Source organism: Ovis canadensis, chromosome 13 (genome assembly GCF_042477335.2).
Source record: "Ovis canadensis isolate MfBH-ARS-UI-01 breed Bighorn chromosome 13, ARS-UI_OviCan_v2, whole genome shotgun sequence".
NCBI classification, from domain to species: Eukaryota; Metazoa; Chordata; class Mammalia; order Artiodactyla; family Bovidae; genus Ovis; species Ovis canadensis.
Window position 1 is genome coordinate 6,248,628 of NC_091257.1, and position 21,929 is coordinate 6,270,556.

Consider the following 21,929-nt stretch of genomic DNA (forward strand, 5'->3'; position numbering starts at 1 on the left):
CATCTCGAGCTAGGAGGCGGAAACGGGGCTCCCCTGGATGTGTGCGGGACCCTCGTGCTTCCTCTCGAGTGGAGACGGGTATGTCGGGGAACTTCTTGAGTTGCAGCAAGGGTGAGAAGGACCCTTTGGATGTTCCAGTGGTTAGATGTGAGTAGCCTCGAGAAGCCTCAGCAGAAATGGGCCTCATCTCGCCAGGAGGGCAAAACCTCCTGGATTTTCTCGAGTTGCGGCAGGTGCTCTCGACTTACGACGGGGACCTCAGGGACCCGCTCTGGTGGCCTCAGGAAAGGCCAGTCCCCATGCGAGTTCCTCGGGGGCCTCTCGGGATTCCTTTCCCGTCGATGCCGGGGTCTAAGACCTTGTGTGGAGTAGGGGCCAGAACCTGAGGTTTCCTCTCCAGTGCTGACATGGATCTTGGGGTACTTCTGGAGTCTCCCCAGGGGAGTCAGTCCTCGTCTCGAATGCGGGCATGCACTTGCGCTTTCCTCCAGAGCGGTAGCAGCAGTGTCACGCAGTCCGCCGCGTGGATCAAAGAATCTATGGTTTTCCCTCGAGTCTTTCCCACGAGGCTTTCCCACGAGGCTTTCCCACAGGGCTGTCCCACGTGCACACGTGGTGGGAGTCGATCCTCGGCTTGAACGTCAAATCAGTGCAGCGAAAACAGGTTCCTCTGGAATGGACTGACACATCTGGGGGACTCTTGGAATGGTGGCACGACCCTGGAGTTCTTCTCGCGTTTCCTGTGGAGAGCGCCTCCTCTTGAGATGCTACGGGAACGCCGGGAATTCTTTCCCTACGAAACAGGGAAAGGATCCCTCATCTCGAGCTAGGAGGCGGAAGCGGGGCTCCCCTGGATGTGTGCGGGACCCTCGTGCTTCCTCTCGAGTGTAGACGGGTATGTCGGTAAACTTCTTGAGTTGCAGCAAGGGTGAGAAGGACCCTTTGGATGTTCCAGTGGTTAGATGTGATTAGCCACGAGAAGCCTCAGCGGAAATGGGCCTCATCTCGCCTGGAAGGCAAAACCTCCTGGATTTTCTCGAGTTGCGGCAGGTGCTCTCGACTTACGACGGGGACCTCAGGGACCCGCTCTGGTGGCCTCAGGAAAGGCTAGCCCCCATGCGAGTTCCTCGGGAGCCTCTCGTTATTCCTCTCCCGTCGATTCCGGGGCCTAAGACTTTGTGTGGAGTCGGGGCCGGAACATGAGGATTCCTCTCCAGTGCTGACATGGATCTTGGGGTACTTCTGGAGTCTCCCCAGGGGAGTCAGTCATCGTCTCGAATGCGGGCATGCACTTGCGCTTTCCTCCAGAGCGGTAGCATCAGTGTCACGCAGTCCGCCGCGTGGATCAAAGGATCTATGGTTTTCCCTCGAGTCTTTCCCACGAGGCTTTCCCACGAGGCTTTCCCACAGGGCTGTCCCCCGTGCACACGTGGTGGGAGTCGAATCTCGGCTTGAACGTCAAGGCAGTGCAGGGAAAACAGGTTCGTCTGGAATGGACTGACACATCTGGGGGACTCTTGGAATGGTGGCACGACCCTGGAGTTCCTCTCGCCTTTCCTGTGGAGAGCGCCTCCTCTTGAGATGCGACGGGAACGCCGGGAATTCTTTCCCTACGAAACAGGGAAAGGATCCCTCATCTCGAGCTAGGAGGCGGAAACGGGGCTCCCCTGGATGTGTGCGGGACCCTCGTGCTTCCTCTCGAGTGGAGACGGGTATGTCGGGGAACTTCTTGAGTTGCAGTAAGGGTGAGAAGGACCCTTTGGATGTTCCAGTGGTTAGATGTGATTAGCCTCGAGAAGCCTCAGCAGAAATGGGCCTCATCTCTCCGGGAGGGCAAAACCTCCTGGATTCTCTCGAGTTGCGGCAGGTGCTCTCGACTTACGACGGGGACCTCAGGGACCCGCTCTGGTGGCCTCAGGAAAGGCCAGTCCCCATGCGAGTTCCTCGGGGGCCTCTCGGGATTCCTCTCCCGTCGATGCCGGGGCCTAAGACCTTGTGTGGAGTCGGGGCCGGAACCTGAGGATTCCTCTCCAGTGCTGACATGGATCTTGGGGTACTTCTGGAGTCTCCCCAGGGGAGTCAGTCCTCGTCTCGAATGCGGGCATGCACTTGCGCTTTCCTCCAGGGCGGTAGCAGCAGTGTCACGCAGTCTGCCGCGTGGATCAAAGGATCTATGGTTTTCCCTCGAGTCTTTCCCACGAGGCTTTCCCACGAGGCTTTCCCACAGGGCTGTCCCACGTGCACACGTGGTGGGAGTCGATCCTCGGCTTGAACGTCAAGGCAGTGCAGGGAAAACAGGTTCCTCTGGAATGGACTGACACATCTGGGGGACTCTTGGAATGGTGACACTACCCTGGAGTTCCTCTCGCCTTTCCTGTGGAGAGCGCCTCCTCTTGAGATGCGACGGGAACGCCGGGAATTCTTTCCCTAGGAAACAGGGAAAGGATCCCTCATCTCGAGCTAGGAGGCGGAAACGGGGCTCCCCTGGATGTGTGCGGGACCCTCGTGCTTCCTCTCGAGTGGAGACAGGAATGTCGGGGAACTTCTTGAGTTGCAGCAAGGGTGTGAAGGACCCTTTGGAAGTTCCAGTGGTTAGATGTGATTAGCCTCGAGAAGCCTCAGCGGAAATGGGCCTCATCTCGCCTGGAGGGCAAAACCTCCTGGATTTTCTCGAGTTGCGGCAGGTGCTCTCGACTTACGACGGGGACCTCAGGGACCCGCTCTGGTGGCCTCAGGAAAGGCCAGTCCTCATGCGAGTTCCTCGTGGGCCTCTCGGGATTCCTCTCCCGTCGATGCCGGGGCCTAAGACCTTGTGTGGAGTCGGGGCCGGAACCTGAGGATTCCTCTCCAGTGCTGACATGGATCTTGGGGTACTTCTGGAGTCTCCCCAGGGGAGTCAGTCGTCATCTCGAATGCGGGCATACACTTGCGCTTTCCTCCAGAGCGGTAGCAGCAGTGTCACGCAGTCTGCCGCGTGGATCAAAGGATCTATGGTTTTCCCTCGAGTCTTTCACACGAGGCTTTCCCACGTGGCTTTCCCACAGGGCTGTCCCACGTGCACACGTGGTGGGAGTCGATCCTCGGCTTGAACGTCAAGGCAGTGCAGGGAAAACAGCTTCCTCTGGAATGGACTGACACATCTGGGGGACTCTTGGAATGGTAGCACGACAATGGAGTTCCTCTCGCCTTTCCTGTGGAGAGCGCCTCCTCTTGAGATGCGACGGGAACGCCTGGAATTCTTTCCCTACGAAACAGGGAAAGGATCCCTCATCTCGAGCTAGGAGGCGGAAACGGGGCTCCCATGGATGTGTTCGGGACCCCACGTGCTTCCTCTCGAGTGGAGACGGGTATGTCGGGGAACTTCTTGAGTTGCAGCAAGGGTGAGAAGGACCCTTTGGATGTTCCAGTGGTTAGATGTGTTTAGCCACGAGAAGCCTCAGTAGAAATGGGTCTGATCTCGCCTGGAGGGCAAAACCTCCAGGATTTTCTCGAGTTGCGGCAGGTGCTCTCGACTTACGACGAGGACCTCAGGGACCCGCTCTGGTGGCCTCAGGAAAGGCCAGTCCCCATGCGAGTTCCTCGGGGGCCTCTCGGGATTCCTCTCCCGTCGATGACGGGGCCTAAGACCTTGTGTGGAGTCGGGGCCGGAACCTGAGGATTCCTCTCCAGTGCTGACATGGATCTTGGGGTACTTCTGGAGTCTCCCCAGGGGAGTCAGTCCTCGTCTCGAATGCGGGCATGCACTTGCGCTTTCCTCCAGAGCGGGAGCAGCAGTGTCACGCACTCCGCCGCGTGGATCAAAGGATCTATGGTTTTCCCTCGAGTGTTTCCCACGAGGCTTTCCCACGAGTCTTTCCCACAGGGCTGTCCCACGTGCACATGTGGTGGGATTCGATCCTCGGCTTGAACGTCAAGGCAGTGCAGGGAAAACAGGTTCCTCTGGAATGGACTGACACATCTGAGGGACTCTTGGAATGGTGGCACGACCCTGGAGTTCCTCTCGCCTTTCCTGTGGAGAGCGCCTCCTCTTGAGATGCGACGGGAACGCCGGGAATTCTTTCCCTACGAAACAGGGAAAGGATCCCTCATCTCGAGCTAGGAGGCGGAAACGGGGCTCCCCTGGATGTGTGCGGGACCCCACGTGCTTCCTCTCGAGTGGAGACGGGTATGTCGGGGAACTTCTTGAGTTGCAGCAAGGGTGTGAAGGACCCTTTGGAAGTTCCAGTGGTTAGACGTGATTAGCCTCGAGAAGCCTCAGCGGAAATGGGCCTCATCTCGCCTGGAGGGCAAAACCTCCTGGATTGTCTCGAGTTGCGGCAGGTGCTCTCGATTTACGACGGGGACCTCAGGTACCCGCTCTGGTGGCCTCAGGAAAGGCCAGTCCCCATGCGAGTTCCTCGGGGACCTCTCGGGATTCCTCTCCCGTCGATGCCGGGGCCTACGACCTTGTGTGGAGTCGGGGCCGGAACCTGAGGATTCCTCTCCAGTGCTGACATGGATCTTGGGGTACTTCTGGAGTCTCCCCAGGGGAGTCAGTCCTCGTCTCGAATGCGGGCATGCACTTGCGCTTTCCTCCAGAGCGGTAGCAGCAGTGTCACGCAATCCACCGCGTGGATCAAAGGATCTATGGTTTTCCCTCGAGTCTTTCCCACGAGGCTTTCCCACGAGGCTTTCCCACAGGGCTGTCTCACGTGCACACGTGGTGGGAGTCGATCCTCGGCTTGAACGTCAAGGCAGTGCAGGGAAAACAGCTTCCTCTGGAATGGACTGACACATCTGGGGGACTCTTGGAATGGTGGCACGACCCTGGAGTTCCTCTCGCCTTTCCTGTGGAGAGCGCCTCCTCTTGAGATCTGACGGGAACGCCGGGAATTCTTTCCCTACGAAACAGGGAAAGGATCCCTCATCTCGAGCTAGGAGGCGGAAACGGGGCTCCCCTGGATGTGTGTGGGACCCTCGTGCTTCCTCTCGAGTGGAGACGGGTATGTCGGGGAACTTCTTGAGTTGCAGCAAGGGTGAGAAGGACCCTTTGGATGTTCCAGTGGTTAGATGTGTTTAGCCTAGAGAAGCCTCAGCGGAAATGGGCCTCATCTCGCCTGGCGGGCAAAACCTCCTGGTTTTCTCGAATTGCGGCAGGTGCTCTCGACTTACGACGGGGACCTCAGGGACCCGCTCTGGTGGCCTCAGGAAAGGCCAGTCCCCATGCGAGTTCCTCGGGGGCCTCTCGGGATTCCTCTCCCGTCGATGCCGGGGCCTAAGACCTTGTGTGGAGTCGGGGCCGGAACCTGAGGATTCCTCTCCAGTGCTGACATGGATCTTGGGGTACTTCTGGAGTCTCCCCAGGGGAGTCAGTCCTCGTCTCGAATGCGGGCATGCACTTGCGCTTTCCTCCAGAGCGGTAGCAGCAGTGTCACGCAGTCCGCCGCGTGGATCAAAGGATCTATGGTTTTCCCTCGAGTCTTTCCCACGAGGCTTTCCCACGAGGCTTTCCCACAGGGCTGTCCCTCGTGCACACGTGGTGGGAATCGATCCTCGGCTTGAACGTCAAGGCAGTGCAGGGAAAACAGGTTCCTCTGGAATGGACTGACATATCTGGGGGTCTCTTGGAATGGTGCCACGATCCTGGAGTTCCTCTCGCCTTTCCTGTGGAGAGCGCCTCCTCTTGAGATGCGACGGGAACGCCGGGAATTCTTTCCCTACGAAACAGGGAAAGGATCCCTCATCTCGAGCTAGGAGGCGGAAACGGGGCTCCCCTGGATGTGTGCGGGACCCCACGTGCTTCCTCTCGAGTGGAGACGGGCATGTCGCGGAACTGCTTGAGTTGCAGCAAGGGTGTGAAGGACCCTTTGGAAGTTCCAGTGGTTAGATATGATTAGCATCGAGAAGCCTCAGCGGAAATGGGCCTCATCTCGCCTGGAGGGCAAAACCTCCTGGATTTTCTCGAGTTGCGGCAGGTGCTCTCGACTTATGACGGGGACCTCAGGGCCCCGCTCTGGAGGCCTCAGGAAAGGCTAGTCCCCATGCGAGTTCCGCGGGGGCCTCTCGGGATTCCTCTCCCGTCTATGCCGGGGCCTAAGACCTTGTGTGGAGTCGGGGCCGGAACCTGAGGATTCCTCTCCAGTGCTGACATGGATCTTGGGGTACTTCTGGAGTCTCCCCAGGGGAGTCAGTCCTCGTCTCGAATGCGGGCATGCACTTGCGCTTTCCTCCAGAGCGGTAGCAGCAGTGTCACGCAGTCCGCCGCGTGGATCAAAGGATCTATGGTTTTCCCTCGAGTCTTTCCCACGAGGCTTTCCCACGAGGCTTTCCCACAGGGCTGTCCCACGTGCACACGTGGTGGGAGTCGATCCTCGGCTTGAACGTCAAGGCAGTGCAGGGAAAACAGGTTCCTCTGGAATGGACTGACATATCTGGGGGTCTCTTGGAATGGTGCCACGATCCTGGAATTCCTCTCGCCTTTCCTGTGGAGAGCGCCTCCTCTTGAATGCGACGGGAACGTCGGGAATTCTTTCCCTACTAAACAGGGAAAGTATCCCTCATCTCGAGCTAGGAAGCGGAAACGGGGCTCCCCTGGATGTGTGCGGGACCCCACGTGCTTCCTCTCGAGTGGAGACGGGTATGTCGCGGAACTGCTTGAGTTGCAGCAAGGGTGTGAAGGACCCTTTGGAAGTTCCAGTGGTTAGATATGATTAGCATCGAGAAGCCTCAGCGGAAATGGGCCTCATCTCGCCTGGAGGGCAAAACCTCCTTGATTTTCTCGAGTTGAGGCAGGTGCTCTCGACTTACGACGGGGACCTCAGGGCCCCGCTCCGGAGGCCTCAGGAAAGGCTAGTCCCCATGCGAGTTCCTCGGGGGCCTCTCGGGATTCCTCTCCCGTCGATGCCGGGGCCTAAGACCTTGTGTGGAGTCGGGGCCGGAACCTGAGGATTCCTCTCCAGTGCTGACATGGATCTTGGGGTACTTCTGGAGTCTCCCCAGGGGAGTCAGTCCTCGTCTCGAATGCGGGCATGCACTTGCGCTTTCCTCCAGAGAGGTAGCAGCAGTGTCACGCAGTCCGCCGCGTGGATCAATGGATCTATGGTTTTCCCTCGAGTCTTTCCCACGAGGCTTTCCCACGAGGCTTTCCCACAGGGCTGTCCCACGTGCACACGTGGTGGGAGTCGATCCTCAGCTTGAACGTCAAGGCAGTGCAGGGAAAACAGGTTCCTCTGGAATGGACTGACAGATCTGGGGGACTCTTGGAATGGTGGCACGACCCTGGAGTTCCTCTCGCCTTTCCTGTGGAGAGCGCCTCCTCTTGAGATGCGACGGGAACGCCGGGAATTCTTTCAGTACGAAACAGGGAAAGGATCCCTCATCTCGAGCTAGCAGGCGGAAACGGGGCTCCCCTGGATGTGTGCGGGACCCCACGTGCTTCCTCTCGAGTGGAGACGGGTATGTCGGGAACTTCTTGAGTTGCAGCAAGGGTGTGAAGGACCCTTTGGAAGTTCCAGTGGTTAGATGTGATTAGCCTCGAGAAGCCTCAGCGGAATTGGGCCTCATCTCGCCTGGAGGGCAACACCTCGTGGATTTTCTCGAGTTGCGGCAGGTGCTCTCGACTTACGACGGGGACCTCAGGGACCCGCTCTGGTGGCCTCAGGAAAGGCCAGTCCCCATGCGAGTTCCTCGGAGCCTCTCGGAATTCCTCTCCCGTCGATGTCAGGGCCTAAGACCTTGTGTGGAGTCGGGGCCGGAACCTGAGGATTCCTCTCCAGTGCTGACATGGATCTTGGGGTACTTCTGGAGTCTCCCCAGGGGAGTCAGTCCTCGTCTCGAATGCGGGCATGCACTTGCGCTTTCCTCCAGAGCGGTAGCAGCAGTGTCACGCAGTCCGCCGCGTCGATCAAAGAATCTATGGTTTTCCCTCGAGTCTTTCCCACGAGGCTTTCCCACGAGGCTTTCCCACAGGGCTGTCCCACGTGCACACATGGTGGGAGTCGATCCTCGGCTTGAACGTCAAGGCAGTGCAGGGAAAACAGGTTCCTCAGGAATGGACTGACCCATCTGGGGGACTCTTGGAATGGTGGCACGACCCTGGAGTTCCTCTCGCCTTTCCTGTGGAGAGCGCCTCCTCTTGAGATGCGACGGGAACGCCGGGAATTCTTTCCCTACGAAACAGGGAAAGGATCCCTCATCTCGAGCTAGGAGGCGGAAACGGGGCTCCCTTGGATGTGTGCGGGACCCCACGTGCTTCCTCTCGAGTGGAGACGGGTATGTCGCGGAAATGCTTGAGTTGCAGCAAGGGTGTGAAGGACCCTTTGGAAGTTCCAGTGGTTAGATGTGATTAGCCTCGAGAAGCCTCAGCGGAAATGGGCCTCATCTCGCCTGGAGGGCAAAACCTCCTGGATTGTCTCGAGTTGCGGCAGGTGCTCTCGACTTACGACGGGGACCTCAGGGACCCGCTCTGGTGGCCTCAGGAAAGGCCAGTCCCCATGCGAGTTCCTCGGGGGCCTCTCGGGATTCCTCTCCCGTCGATGCCGGGGCCTAAGACCTTGTGTGGAGTCGGGGCCGGAACCTGAGGATTCCTCTCCAGTGCTGACATGGATCTTGGGGTACTTCTGGAGTCTCCCCAGGGGAGTCAGTCCTCGTCTCGAATGCGGGCATGCACTTGCGCTTTCCTCCAGGGCGGTAGCAGCAGTGTCACGCAGTCCGCCGCGTGGATCAAAGGATCTATGGTTTTCCCTCGAGTCTTTCCCACGAGGCTTTCCCACGAGGCTTTCCCACAGGGCTGTCCCACGTGCACACGTGGTGGGAGTCGATCCTCGGCTTGAACGTCAAGGCAGTGCAGAGAAAACAGGTTCCTCTGGAATGGACTGACACATCTGGGGGACTCTTGGAATGGTGGCACGACCATGGAGTTCCTCTCGCCTTTCCTGTGGAGAGCGCCTCCTCTTGAGATGCGAAGGGAACGCCGGGAATTCTTTCCCTAAGAAACAGGGAAAGGATCCCTCATCTCGAGCTAGGAGGCGGAAACGGGGCTCCCCTGGATGTGTGCCGGACCTCACGTGCTTCCTCTCGAGTGCAGACGGGTATGTCGGGGAACTTCTTGAGTTGCAGCAAGGGTGTGAAGGACCCTTTGGAAGTTCCAGTGGTTAGACGTGATTAGCCTCGAGAAGCCTCAGCGGAAATGTGCCTCATCTCGCCTGGAGGGCAAAACCTCCTGGATTTTCTCGAGTTGCGGCAGGTGCTCTCGACTTACGACGGGGACCTCAGGGACCCGCTCTGGTGGCCTCAGGAAAGGCCAGTCCCCATGCGAGTTCCTCGGGGGCCTCTCGGGATTCCTCTCCCGTCGATGCCGGGGCCTAAGACCTTGTGTGGAGTCGGGGCCGGAACCTGAGGATTCCTCTCCAGTGCTGACATGGATCTTGGGGTACTTCTGGAGTCTTCCCAGGGGAGTCAGTCCTCGTCTCGAATGCGGGCATGCACTTGCGCTTTCCTCCAGAGCGGTAGCAGCAGTGTCACGCAGTCCGCCGCGTGGATCAAAGGATCTATGGTTTTCCCTCGAGTCTTTCCCACGAGGCTTTCCCACGAGGCTTTCCCACAGGGCTGTCCCACGTGCACACGTGGTGGGAGTCGATCCTCGGCTTGAACGTCAAGGCAGTGCAGGGAAAACAGGTTCCTCTGGAATGGACTGACACATCTGGGGGACTCTTGGAATGGTGGCACGACCCTGGAGTTCCTCTCGCCTTTCCTGTGGAGAGCGCCTCCTCTTGAGATGCGACGGGAACGCCGGGAATTCTTTCCCTAGGAAACAGGGAAAGGATCCCTCATCTCGAGCTAGGAGGCGGAAACGGGGCTCCCCTGGACGTGTGCGGGACCCTCGTGCTTCCTCTCGAGTGGAGACGGGTATGTCGGGGAACTTCTTGAGTTGCAGCAAGGGTGAGAAGGACCCTTTGGATGTTCCAGTGGTTAGATGTGATTAGCCTCGAGAAGCCTCAGCGGAAATGGGCCTCATCTCGCCTGGAGGGCAAAACCTCCTGGATTGTCTCGAGTTGCGGCAGGTGCTCTCGACTTATGACGGGGACCTCAGGGACCCGCTCTGGTGGCCTCAGGAAAGGCCAGTCCCCATGCGAGTTCCTCGAGGGCCTCTCGGGATTCCTCTCCCGTCGATGCCGGGGCCTAAGACCTTGTGTGGAGTCGGGGCCGGAACCTGAGGATTCCTCTCCAGTGCTGACATGGATCTTGGGGTACTTCTGGAGTCTCCCCAGGGGAGTCAGTCCTCGTCTCGAATGCGGGCATGCACTTGCGCTTTCCTCCAGGGCGGTAGCAGCAGTGTCACGCAGTCCGCCGCGTGGATCAAAGGATCTATGGTTTTCCCTCGAGTCTTTCCCACGAGGCTTTCCCACGAGGCTTTCCCACAGGGCTGTCCCACGTGCACACGTGGTGGGAGTCGATCCTCGGCTTGAACGTCAAGGCAGTGCAGAGAAAACAGGTTCCTCTGGAATGGACTGACACATCTGGGGGACTCTTGGAATGGTGGCACGACCATGGAGTTCCTCTCGCCTTTCCTGTGGAGAGCGCCTCCTCTTGAGATGCGAAGGGAACGCCGGGAATTCTTTCCCTAAGAAACAGGGAAAGGATCCCTCATCTCGAGCTAGGAGGCGGTAACGGGGCTCCCCTGGATGTGTGCCGGACCCCACGTGCTTCCTCTCGAGTGGAGACGGGTATGTCGGGGAACTTCTTGAGTTGCAGCAAGGGTGTGAAGGACCCATTGGAAGTTCCAGTGGTTAGACGTGATTAGCCTCGAGAAGCCTCAGCGGAAATGTGCCTCATCTCGCCTGGAGGGCAAAACCTCCTGGATTTTCTCGAGTTGCGGCAGGTGCTCTCGACTTACGACGGGGACCTCAGGGACCCGCTCTGGTGGCCTCAGGAAAGGCCAGTCCCCATGCGAGTTCCTTCGGGGCCTCTCGGGATTCCTCTCCCGTCGATGCCGGGGCCTAAGACCTTGTGTGGAGTCGGGGCCGGAACCTGAGGATTCCTCTCCAGTGCTGACATGGATCTTGGGGTACTTCTGGAGTCTTCCCAGGGGAGTCAGTCCTCGTCTCGAATGCGGGCATGCACTTGCGCTTTCCTCCAGAGCGGTAGCAGCAGTGTCACGCAGTCCGCCGCGTGGATCAAAGGATCTATGGTTTTCCCTCGAGTCTTTCCGACGAGGCTTTCTCACGAGGCTTTCCCCAGGGCTGTCCCACGTGCACACGTGGTGGGAGTCGATCCTCCGCTTGAACGTCAAGGCAGTGCAGGGAAAACAGGTTCCTCTGGAATGGACTGACACATCTGGGGGACTCTTGGAATGGTGGCACGTCCCTGGAGTTCCTCTCACCTTTCCTGTGGAGAGCGCCTCCTCTTGAGATGCGACGGGAACGCCGGGAATTCTTTCCCTACGAAACAGGGAAAGGATCCCTCATCTCGAGCTAGGAGGCGGAAACGGGGCTCACATGGATGTGTGCGGGACCCTCGTGTTTCCTCTCGAGTGGAGACGGGTATGTCGGGGAACTTCTTGAGTTGCAGCAATGGTGAGAAGGACCCTTTGGAAGTTCCAGTGGTTACATGTGATTAGCCTCGAGAAGCCTCAGCGGAAATGGGCCTCATCTCGCCTGGAGGGCAAAACCTCCTGGATTTTCTCGAGTTCCGGCAGGTGCTCTCGGCTTACGACGGGGACCTCAGGGACCCGCTCTGGTGGCCTCAGGAAAGGCCAGTCCCCATGCGAGTTCCTCGGGGGCCTCTCGGGATTCCTCTCCCGTCGATGCCGGGGCCTAAGACCTTGTGTGGAGTCGGGGCCGGAACCTGAGGATTCCTCTCCAGTGCTGACATGGATCTTGGGGTACTTCTGGAGTCTCCCCAGGGGAGTCAGTCCTCGTCTCGAATGCGGGCATGCACTTGCGCTTTCCTCCAGAGCGGTAGCAGCAGTGTCACGCAGTCCGCCGCGTGGATCAAAGGATCTATGGTTTTCCCTCGAGTCTTTCCCATGAGGCTTTCCCACGAGGCTTTCCCACAGGGCTGTCCCACGTGCACACGTGGTGGGAGTCGATCCTCGGCTTGAACGTCGAGGCAGTGCAGGGAAAACAGGTTCCTCTGGAATGGACTGACACATCTGGGGGACTCTTGGAATGGTGGCACGACCCTGGAGTTCCTCTCGCCTTTCCTGTGGAGAGCGCCTCCTCTTGAGATGTGACGGGAACGCCGGGAATTCTTTCCCTACGAAACAGGGAAAGGATCCCTCACCTCGAGCTAGGAGGCAGAAACGGGGCTCCCCTGGATGTGTGCGGGACCCTCGGGCTTCCTCTCGAGTGGAGACGGGTATGTCGGGGAACTTCTTGAGTTGCAGCAAGGGTGTGAAGGACCCTTGGGAAGTTCCAGTGGTTAGATGTGATTAGCCTCGAGAAGCCTCAGCGGAAATGGGCCTCATCTCGCCTGGAGGGCAAAACCTCCTGGATTTTCTCGAGTTGCGGCAGGTGCTCTCGACTTATGACAGGGACCTCAGGGACCCGCTCTTGTGGCCTCAGGAAAGGCCAGTCCACATGCGAGTTCCTCGGGGGCCTCACGGGATTCCTCTCCCGTCGAATCCGGGGCCTAAGACCTTGTGTGGAGTCGTGGCCGGAACCTGAGGATTCCTCTCCAGTGCTGACATGGATCTTGGGGTACTTCTGGAGTCTCCCCAGGGGAGTCAGTCCTCGTCTCGAATGCGGGCATGCACTTGCGCTTTCCTCCAGAGTGGTAGCAGCAGTGTCACGCAGTCCGCCGCGTGGATCAAAGGATCTATGGTTTTCCCTCGAGTCTTTCCCACGAGGCTTTCCCACGAGGCTATCCCACAGGGCTGTCCCACGTGCACACGTGGTGGGACTCGATCTTCGGCTTGAACGTCAAGGCAGTGCAGGGAAAACATGTTCCTATGGAATGGACTGACACATCTGGGGGACTCTTGGAATGGTGGCACGACCCTGGAGTTCCTCTCGCCTTTCCTGTGGAGAGCGCCTCCTCCTGAGATGCGACGGGAACGCCGGGAATTCTTTCCCTACGAAACAGGGAAAGGATCCCTCATCTCAAGCTACGAGGCGGAAACGGGGCTCCCCTGGATGTGTGCCGGACCCCACGAGCTTCCTCTCGAGTGGAGACGGGTATGTCGGGGAACTTCTTGAGTTGCAGCAAGGGTGTGAAGGACCCTTAGGAAGTTCCAGTGGGTAGACGTGATTAGCCTCGAGAAGCCTCAGCGGAAATGGGCCTCATCTCGCCTCGAGGGCAAAACCTCCTGGATTTCCTCGAGTTGCGGCAGGTGCCCTCGACTTAGGACGGGGACCTCAGGGACCAGCTCAGGTGGCCTCAGGAAAGGCCAGTCCCCATGTGAGTTCCTCGGGGGCCTCTCGGGATTCCTCTCCCGTCGATGCCGGGGCCTAAGACCTTGTGTGGAATCGGGGCCGGAACCTGAGGATTCCTCTCCAGTGCTGACATGGATATTGGGGTACTTCTGGAGTCTCCCCAGGGGAGTCAGTCCTCGTCTCGAATGCGGGTATCCACTTGCGCTTTCCTCCAGAGCGGTAGCAGCAGTGTCACGCAGTCAGCCGCGTGGATCAAAGGATCTATGGTTTTGCCTCGAGTCTTTCCCACGAGGCTTTCCCACGAGGCTTTCCCACAGGGCTGTCCCACGTGCACACGTGGTGGTAGTCGATCCTCGGCTTGAACGTCAAGGCAGTGCAGGGAAAACAGGTTCCTCTGGAATGGACTGACACATCTGGGGGCCTCTTGGAATGGTGGCACGACCCTGGAGTTCCTCTCGCCTTTCCTGTGGAGAGCGCCTCCTCTTGAGATGCGCCGGGAACGCCGGGAATTCTTTCCCTACGAAACAGGGAAAGGATCCCTCTTCTCGAGCTAGGAGGCGGAAACGGGGCTCCCCTGGATGTGTGCGAGACACCACGTGCTTCCTCTCGAGTGGAGACGGGTATGTCGGGGAACTTCTTGAGTTGCAGTAAGGGTGTGAAGGACACTTTGGAAGTTCCAGTGGTTAGACGTGATTAGCCTCGAAGAAGCCTCAGCGGAAATGGGCCTCATCTCGCCTGGAGGGCAAAACCTCCTGGATTTTCTCGAGTTGCGGCAGGTGCACTCGACTTACGACGGGGACCGCAGGGACCCGCTCTGGTGGCCTCAGGAAAGGCCAGTCCCCATGCGAGTTCCTCGGGGGCCTCTCGGGATTCCTCTCCCGTCGATGCCGGTGCCTAAGACCTTGTGTGGAGTCGGGGCCGGAACCTGAGGATTCCTCTCCAGTGCTGACATGGATCTTGGGGTACTTCTGGAGTCTCCCCAGTGGAGTCAGTCCTCGTCTCGAATGCGGGCATGCACTTGCGCTTTCCTCCAGAGCGGTAGCAGCAGTGTCACGCAGTCCGCCGCGTGGATCAAAGGATCTATGGTTTTCCCTCGAGTCTTTCCCACGAGGCTTTCCCACGAGGCTTTCCCACAGGGCTGTCCCACGTACACACGTGGTGGGAGTCGATCCTCGGCTTGAACGTCAAGGCAGTGCAGGGAAAACAGGTTCCTCAGGAATGGACTGACACATCTGGCGGACTCTTGGAATGGTGGCACGACCCTGGAGTTCCTCTCGCCTCTCCTGTGGAGAGCGCCTCCTCTTGAGATGCGACGGGAACGCCGGGAATTCTTTCCCTACGAAACAGGGAAAGGATCCCTCATCTCGAGCTAGGAGGTGGAAACGGGGCTCCCCTGGATGTGTGCGGGACCCCACGTGCTTCCTCTCGAGTGGAGACGGGTATGTCGGGGAACTTCTTGAGTTGCAGCAAGGGTGTGAAGGACACTTTGGAAGTTCCAGTGGTTAGACGTGATTAGCCTCGAGAAGCCTCAGCGGAAATGGGCCTCATCTCGCCTGGAGGGCAAAACCTCCTGGATTTTCTCGAGTTGCGGCAGGTGCTCTCGACTTATGACGGGGACCTTAGGGACCCGCTCTGGTGGCCTCAGGAAAGGCCACTCCCCATGCGAGTTCCTCGGGGGCCTCTCGGGATTCCTCTCCCGTCGATGCCGGGGCCTAAGACCTTGTGTGGAGTCGGGGCCGGACCCTGAGGATTCCTCTCCAGTGCTGACATGGATCTTGGGGTACTTCTGGAGTCTCCCCAGGGGAGTCAGTCCTCGTCTCGAATGCGGGCATGCACTTGCGCTTTCCTCCAGAGCGGTAGCAGCAGTGTCACGCAGTCCGCCGCGTGGATCAAAGGATCTATGGTTTTCCCTCGAGTCTTTCCCACGAGGCTTTCCCACGAGGCTTTCCCACGGGGCTGTCCCACGTGCACACGTGGTGGGAGTCGATCCTCGGCTTGAACGTCAAGGCAGTGCAGGGAAAACAGGTTCCTCTGGAATGGACTGACACATCTGGGGGACCCTTGGAATGGTGGCACGACCCTGGAGTTCCTCTCGCCTTTCCTGTGGAGAGCGCCTCCTCTTGAGATGCGACGGGAACGCCGGGAATTCTTTCCCTACGAAACAGGGAAAGGATCCCTCATCTCGAGCTAGGAGGCGGAAACGGGGCTCCCCTGGATGTGTGCTTGACCCTCGTGCTTCCTCTCGAGTGGAGACGGGTATGTCGGGGAACTTCTTGAGTTGCAGCAAGGGTGAGAAGGACCCTTTGGATGTTCCAGTGGTTAGATGTGATTAGCCTCGAGAAGCCTCAGCGGAAATGGGCCTCATCTCGCCTGGAGGGCAAAACCTCCTGGATTTTCTCGAGTTGCGGCAGGTGCTCTCGACTTACGACGGGGACCTCAGGGACCCGCTCTGGTGGCCTCAGGAAAGGCCAGTCCCCATGCGAGTTCCTCGGGGGCCTCTCGGGATTCCTCTCCCGTCGATGCCGGGGCCTAAGACCTTGTGTGGAGTCGGGGCCGGAACCTGAGGATTCCTCTCCAGTCCTGACATGGATCTTGGGGTACTTCTGGAGTCTCCCCAGGGGAGTCAGTCCTCGTCTCGAATGCGGGCATGCACTTGCGCTTTCCTCCAGAGCGGTAGCAGCAGTGTCACGCAGTCCGCCGCGTGGATCAAAGGATCTATGGTTTTCCCTCGAGTCTTTCCCATGAGGCTTTCCCACGATGCTTTCCCACAGGTCTGTCCCACGTGCACACGTGGTGGGAGTCGATCCTCGGCTTGAACGTCAAGGCAGTGCAGGGAAAACAGGTTCCTCTGGAATGGACTGACACATCTGGGGGACTCTTGGAATGGTGGCACGACCCTGGAGTTCCTCTCGCCTTTCCTGTGGAGAGCGCCTCCTCTTGAGATGTGACGGGAACGCCGGGAATTCTTTCCCTACGAAACAGGGAAAGGATCTCTCATCTCGAGCTAGGAGGCGGAAACGGGGCTCCCCTGGATGTGGGCGGGACCCTCGGGCTTCCTCTCGAGTGGAGACGGGTATGTCGGGGAACTTCTTGAGTTGCAGCAAGGGTGTGAAGGACCCTTTGGAAGTTCCAGTGGTTAGATGTGATTAGCCTCGAGAAGCCTCAGCGGAAATGGGCCTCATCTCGCCTGGAGGGCAAAACCTCCTGGATTTTCTCGAGTTGTGGCAGGTGCTCTCGACTTACGACGGGGACCTCAGGGACCCGCTCTGGTGGCCTCAGGAAAGGCCACTCCCCATGCGAGTTCCTCGGGAGCCTCTCGGAATTCCTCTCCCGTCGATATCAGGGCCTAAGACCTTGTGTGGAGTCGGGGCCGGAACCTGAGGATTCCTCTCCAGTGCTGACATGGATCTTGAGGTACTTCTGTAGTCTCCCCAGGGGAGTCAGTCCTCGTCTCGAATGCGGGCATGCACTTGCGCTCTCCTCCAGAGCGGTAGCAGCAGTGTCACGCAGTCCGCCGCGTGGATCAAAGGATCTATGGTTTTCCCTCGAGTCTTTCCCACGAGGCTTTCCCACGAGGCTTTCCCACAGGGCTGTCCCACGTGCACACGTGGTGGGAGTCGATCCTCGGCTTGAACGTCAAGGCAGTGCAGGGAAAACAGGTTCCTCAGGAATGGACTGACCCATCTGGGGGACTCTTGGAATGGTGGCACGACCCTGGAGTTCCTCTCGCCTTTCCTGCGGAGAGCGCCTCCTCTTGAGATGCGACGGGAACGCCGGGAATTCTTTCCCTACGAAACAGGGAAAGGATCCCTCATCTCGAGCTAGGAGGCGGAAACGGGGCTCCCTTGGATGTGTGCGGGACCCCACGTGCTTCCTCTCGAGTGGAGACGGGTATGTCGCGGAACTGCTTGAGTTGCAGCAAGGGTGTGAAGGACCCTTTGGAAGTTCCAGTGGTTAGATGTGATTAGCCTCGAGAAGCCTCAGCGGAAATGGGCCTCATCTCGCCTGGAGGGCAAAACCTCGTGGAATTTCTCGAGTTGGGGCAGGTGCTCTCGACTTACGACGGGGACCTCAGGGACCCGCTCTGGTGGCCTCAGGAAAGGCCAGTCCCCATGCGAGTTCCTCGGGGGCCTCTCGGGATTCCTCACCCGTCGATGCCGGGGCCTAAGACCTTGTGTGGAGTCGGGGCTGGAACCTGAGGATTCCTCTCCAGTGCTGACATGGATCTTGGGGTACTTCTGGAGTCTCCCCAGGGGAGTCAGTCCTCGTCTCGAATGCGGGCATGCACTTGCGCTTTCCTCCAGAGCGGTAGCAGCAGTGTCACGCAGTCCGCCGCGTGGATCAAAGGATCTATGGTTTTCCCTCGAGTCTTTCCCACGAGGCTTTCCCACGAGGCTTTCCCACAGGGCTGTCCCACGTGCACACGTGGTGGGAGTCGATCCTCGGCTTGAACGTCAAGGCAGTGCAGGGAAAACAGGTTCCTCTGGAATGGACTGACACATCTGGGGGACTCTTGGAATGGTGGCACGACCCTGGAGTTCCTCTCGCCTTTCCTGTGGAGAGCGCCTCCTCTTGAGATGCGCCGGGAACGCCGGGAATTCTTTCCCTACGAAACAGGGAAAGGATCCCTCATCTCGAGCTACTAGGCGGAAACGGGGCTCCCCTGGACGTGTGCGGGACCCTCGTGCTTCCTCTCGAGTGGAGACGGGTATGTCGGGGAACTTCTTGAGTTGCAGCAATGGTGAGAAGGACCCTTTGGATGTTCCAGTGGTTAGATATGATTAGCCTCGAGAAGCCTCAGCGGAAATGGGCCTCATCTCGCCTGGAGGGCAAAACCTCCTGGATTGTCTCGAGTTGCGGCAGGTGCTCTCGACTTATGACGGGGACCTCAGGGACCCGCTCTGGTGGCCTCAGGAAAGGCCACTCCCCATGCGAGTTCCTCGGGGGCCTCTCGGGATTCCTCTCCCGTCGATGCCGGGGCCTAAGACCTTGTGTGGAGTCGGGGCCGGAACCTGAGGATTCCTCTCCAGTGCTGACATGGATCTTGGGGTACTTCTGGAGTCTCCCCAGGGGAGTCAGTCCTCGTCTCGAATGCGGGCATGCACTTGCGCTTTCCTCCAGAGCGGTAGCAGCAGTGTCACGCAGTCCGCCGCGTGGATGAAAGGATCTATGGTTTTCCCTCGAGTCTTTCCCACGAGGCTTTCCCACGAGGCTTTCCCACAGGGCTGTCCCACGTGCACACGTGGTGGGAGTCGATCCTCGGCTTGAACGTCAAGGCAGTGCAGGGAAAACAGGTTCCTCTGGAATGGACTGACATCTGGGGGACCCTTGGAATTGTGGCACGACCCTGGAGTTCCTCTCGCCTTTCCTGTGGAGAGCGCCTCCTCTTGAGATGCGACGGGAACGCCGGGAATTCTTTCCCTACGAAACAGGGAAAGGATCCCTCATCTCGAGCTAGGAGGCGGAAACGGGGCTCCCCTGGATGTGTGCTTGACCCTCGTGCTTCCTCTCGAGTGGAGACGGGTATGTCGGGGAACTTCTTGAGTTGCAGCAAGGGTGAGAAGGACCCTTTGGATGTTCCAGTGGTTAGATGTGATTAGCCTCGAGAAGCCTCAGCGGAAATGGGCCTCATCTCGCCTGGAGGGCAAAACCTCCTGGATTTTCTCGAGTTGCGGCAGGTGCTCTCGACTTACTACGGGGACCTCAGGGACCCGCTCTGGTGGCCTCAGGAAAGGCCAGTCCCCATGCGAGTTCCTCGGGGGCCTCTCGGCATTCCTCTCCCGTCGATGCCGGGGCCTAAGACCTTGTGTGGAGTCGGGGCCGGAACCTGAGGATTCCTCTCCAGTGCTGACATGGATCTTGGGGTACTTCTGGAGTCTCCCCAGGGGAGTCAGTCCTCGTCTCGAATGCGGGCATGCACTTGCGCTTTCCTCCAGAGCGGTAGCAGCAGTTTCACGCAGTCCGCCGCGTGGATCAAAGGATCTATGGTTTTCCCTCGAGTCTTTCCCATGAGGCTTTCCCACGAGGCTTTCCCACAGGGCTGTCCCACGTGCACACGTGGTGGGAGTCGATCCTCGGCTTGAACGTCAAGGCAGTGCAGGGAAAACAGGTTCCTCTGGAATGGACTGACACATCTGGGGGACTCTTGGAATGGTGGCACGACCCTGGAGTTCCTCTCGCCTTTCCTGTGGAGAGCGCCTCCTCTTGAGATGCGACGGGAACGCCGGGAATTCTTTCCCTACGAAACAGGGAAAGGATCCCTCATCTCGAGCTAGGAGGCGGAAACGGGGCTCCCCTGGACGTGTGCGGGACCCTCGTGCTTCCTCTCGAGTGGAGACGGGTATGTCGGGGAACTTCTTGAGTTGCAGCAAGGGTGAGAAGGACCCTTTGGATGTTCCAGTGGTTAGATGTGATTAGCCTCTAGAAGCCTCAGCGGAAATGGGCCTCATCTCGCCTGGAGGGCAAAACCTCCTGGATTGTCTCGAGTTGCGGCAGGTGCTCTCGACTTACGACGGGGACCTCAGGGACCCGCTCTGGTGGCCTCAGGAAAGGCCAGTCCCCATGCGAGTTCCTCGGGGGCCTCTCGGGATTCCTCTCCCGTCGATGCCGGGGCCTAAGACCTTGTGTGGAGTCGGGGCCGGAACCTGAGGATTCCTCTCCAGTGCTGACATGGATCTTGGGGTACTTCTGGAGTCTTCCCAGGGGAGTCAGTCCTCGTCTCGAATGCGGGCATGCACTTGCGCTTTCCTCCAGAGCGGTAGCAGCAGTGTCACGCAGTCCGCCGCGTGGATCAAAGGATCTATGGTTTTCCCTCGAGTCTTTCCGACGAGGCTTTCTCACGAGGCTTTCCCCAGGGCTGTCCCACGTGCACACGTGGTGGGAGTCGATCCTCGGCTTGAACGTCAAGGCAGTGCAGGGAAAACAGGTTCCTCTGGAATGGACTGACACATCTGGGGGACTCTTGGAATGGTGGCACGTCCCTGGAGTTCCTCTCGCCTTTCCTGTGGAGAGCGCCTCCTCTTGAGATGCGACGGGAACGCCGGGAATTCTTTCCCTACGAAACAGGGAAAGGATCCCTCATCTCGAGCTAGGAGGCGGAAACGGGGCTCCCATGGATGTGTGCGGGACCCTCGTGTTTCCTCTCGAGTGGAGACGGGTATGTCGGCGAACTTCTTGAGTTGCAGCAAGGGTGAGAAGGACCCTTTGGAAGGTCCAGTGGTTACATGTGATTAGCCTCGAGAAGCCTCAGCGGTAATGGGCCTCATCTCGCCTGGAGGGCAAAACCTCCTGGATTTTCTCGAGTTGCGGCAGGTGCTCTCGACTTATGACGGGGACCTCAGGGACCCGCTCTGGTGGCCTCAGGAAAGGCCACTCCCCATGCGAGTTCCTCGGGGGCCTCTCGGGATTCCTCTCCCGTCGATGCCGGGGCCTAAGACCTTGTGTGGAGTCGGGGCCGGAACCTGAGGATTCCTCTCCAGTGCTGACATGGATCTTGGGGTACTTCTGGAGTCTCCCCAGGGGAGTCAGTCCTCGTCTCGAATGCGGGCATGCACTTGCGCTTTCCTCCAGAGCGGTAGCAGCAGTGTCACGCAGTCCGCCGCGTGGATCAAAGGATCTATGGTTTTCCCTCGAGTCTTTCCCACGAGGCTTTCCCACGAGGCTTTCCCACAGGGCTGTCCCACGTGCACACGTGGTGGGAGTCGATCCTCGGCTTGAACGTCAAGGCAGTGCAGGGAAAACAGGTTCCTCTGGAATGGACTGACACATCTGGGGGACCCTTGGAATGGTGGCACGACCCTGGAGTTCCTCTCGCCTTTCCTGTGGAGAGCGCCTCCTCTTGAGATGCGACGGGAACGCCGGGAATTCTTTCCCTACGAAACAGGGAAAGGATCCCTCATCTCGAGCTAGGAGGCGGAAACGGGGCTCCCCTGGATGTGTGCTTGACCCTCGTGCTTCCTCTCGAGTGGAGACGGGTATGTCGGGGAACTTCTTGAGTTGCAGCAAGGGTGAGAAGGACCCTTTGGATGTTCCAGTGGTTAGATGTGATTAGCCTCGAGAAGCCTCAGCGGAAATGGGCCTCATCTCGCCTGGAGGGCAAAACCTCCTGGATTTTCTCGAGTTGCGGCAGGTGCTCTCGACTTACGACGGGGACCTCAGGGACCCGCTCTGGTGGCCTCAGGAAAGGCCAGTCCCCATGCGAGTTCCTCGGGGGCCTCTCGGGATTCCTCTCCCGTCGATGCCGGGGCCTAAGACCTTGTGTGGAGTCGGGGCCGGAACCTGAGGTTTCCTCTCCAGTGCTGACATGGATCTTGGGGTACTTCTGGAGTCTCCCCAGGGGAGTCAGTCCTCGTCTCGAATGCGGGCATGCACTTGCGCTTTCCTCCAGAGCGGTAGCAGCAGTTTCACGCAGTCCGCCGCGTGGATCAAAGGATCTATGGTTTTCCCTCGAGTCTTTCCCATGAGGCTTTCCCACGAGGCTTTCCCACAGGGCTGTCCCACGTGCACACGTGGTGGGAGTCGATCCTCGGCTTGAACGTCAAGGCAGTGCAGGGAAAACAGGTTCCTCTGGAATGGACT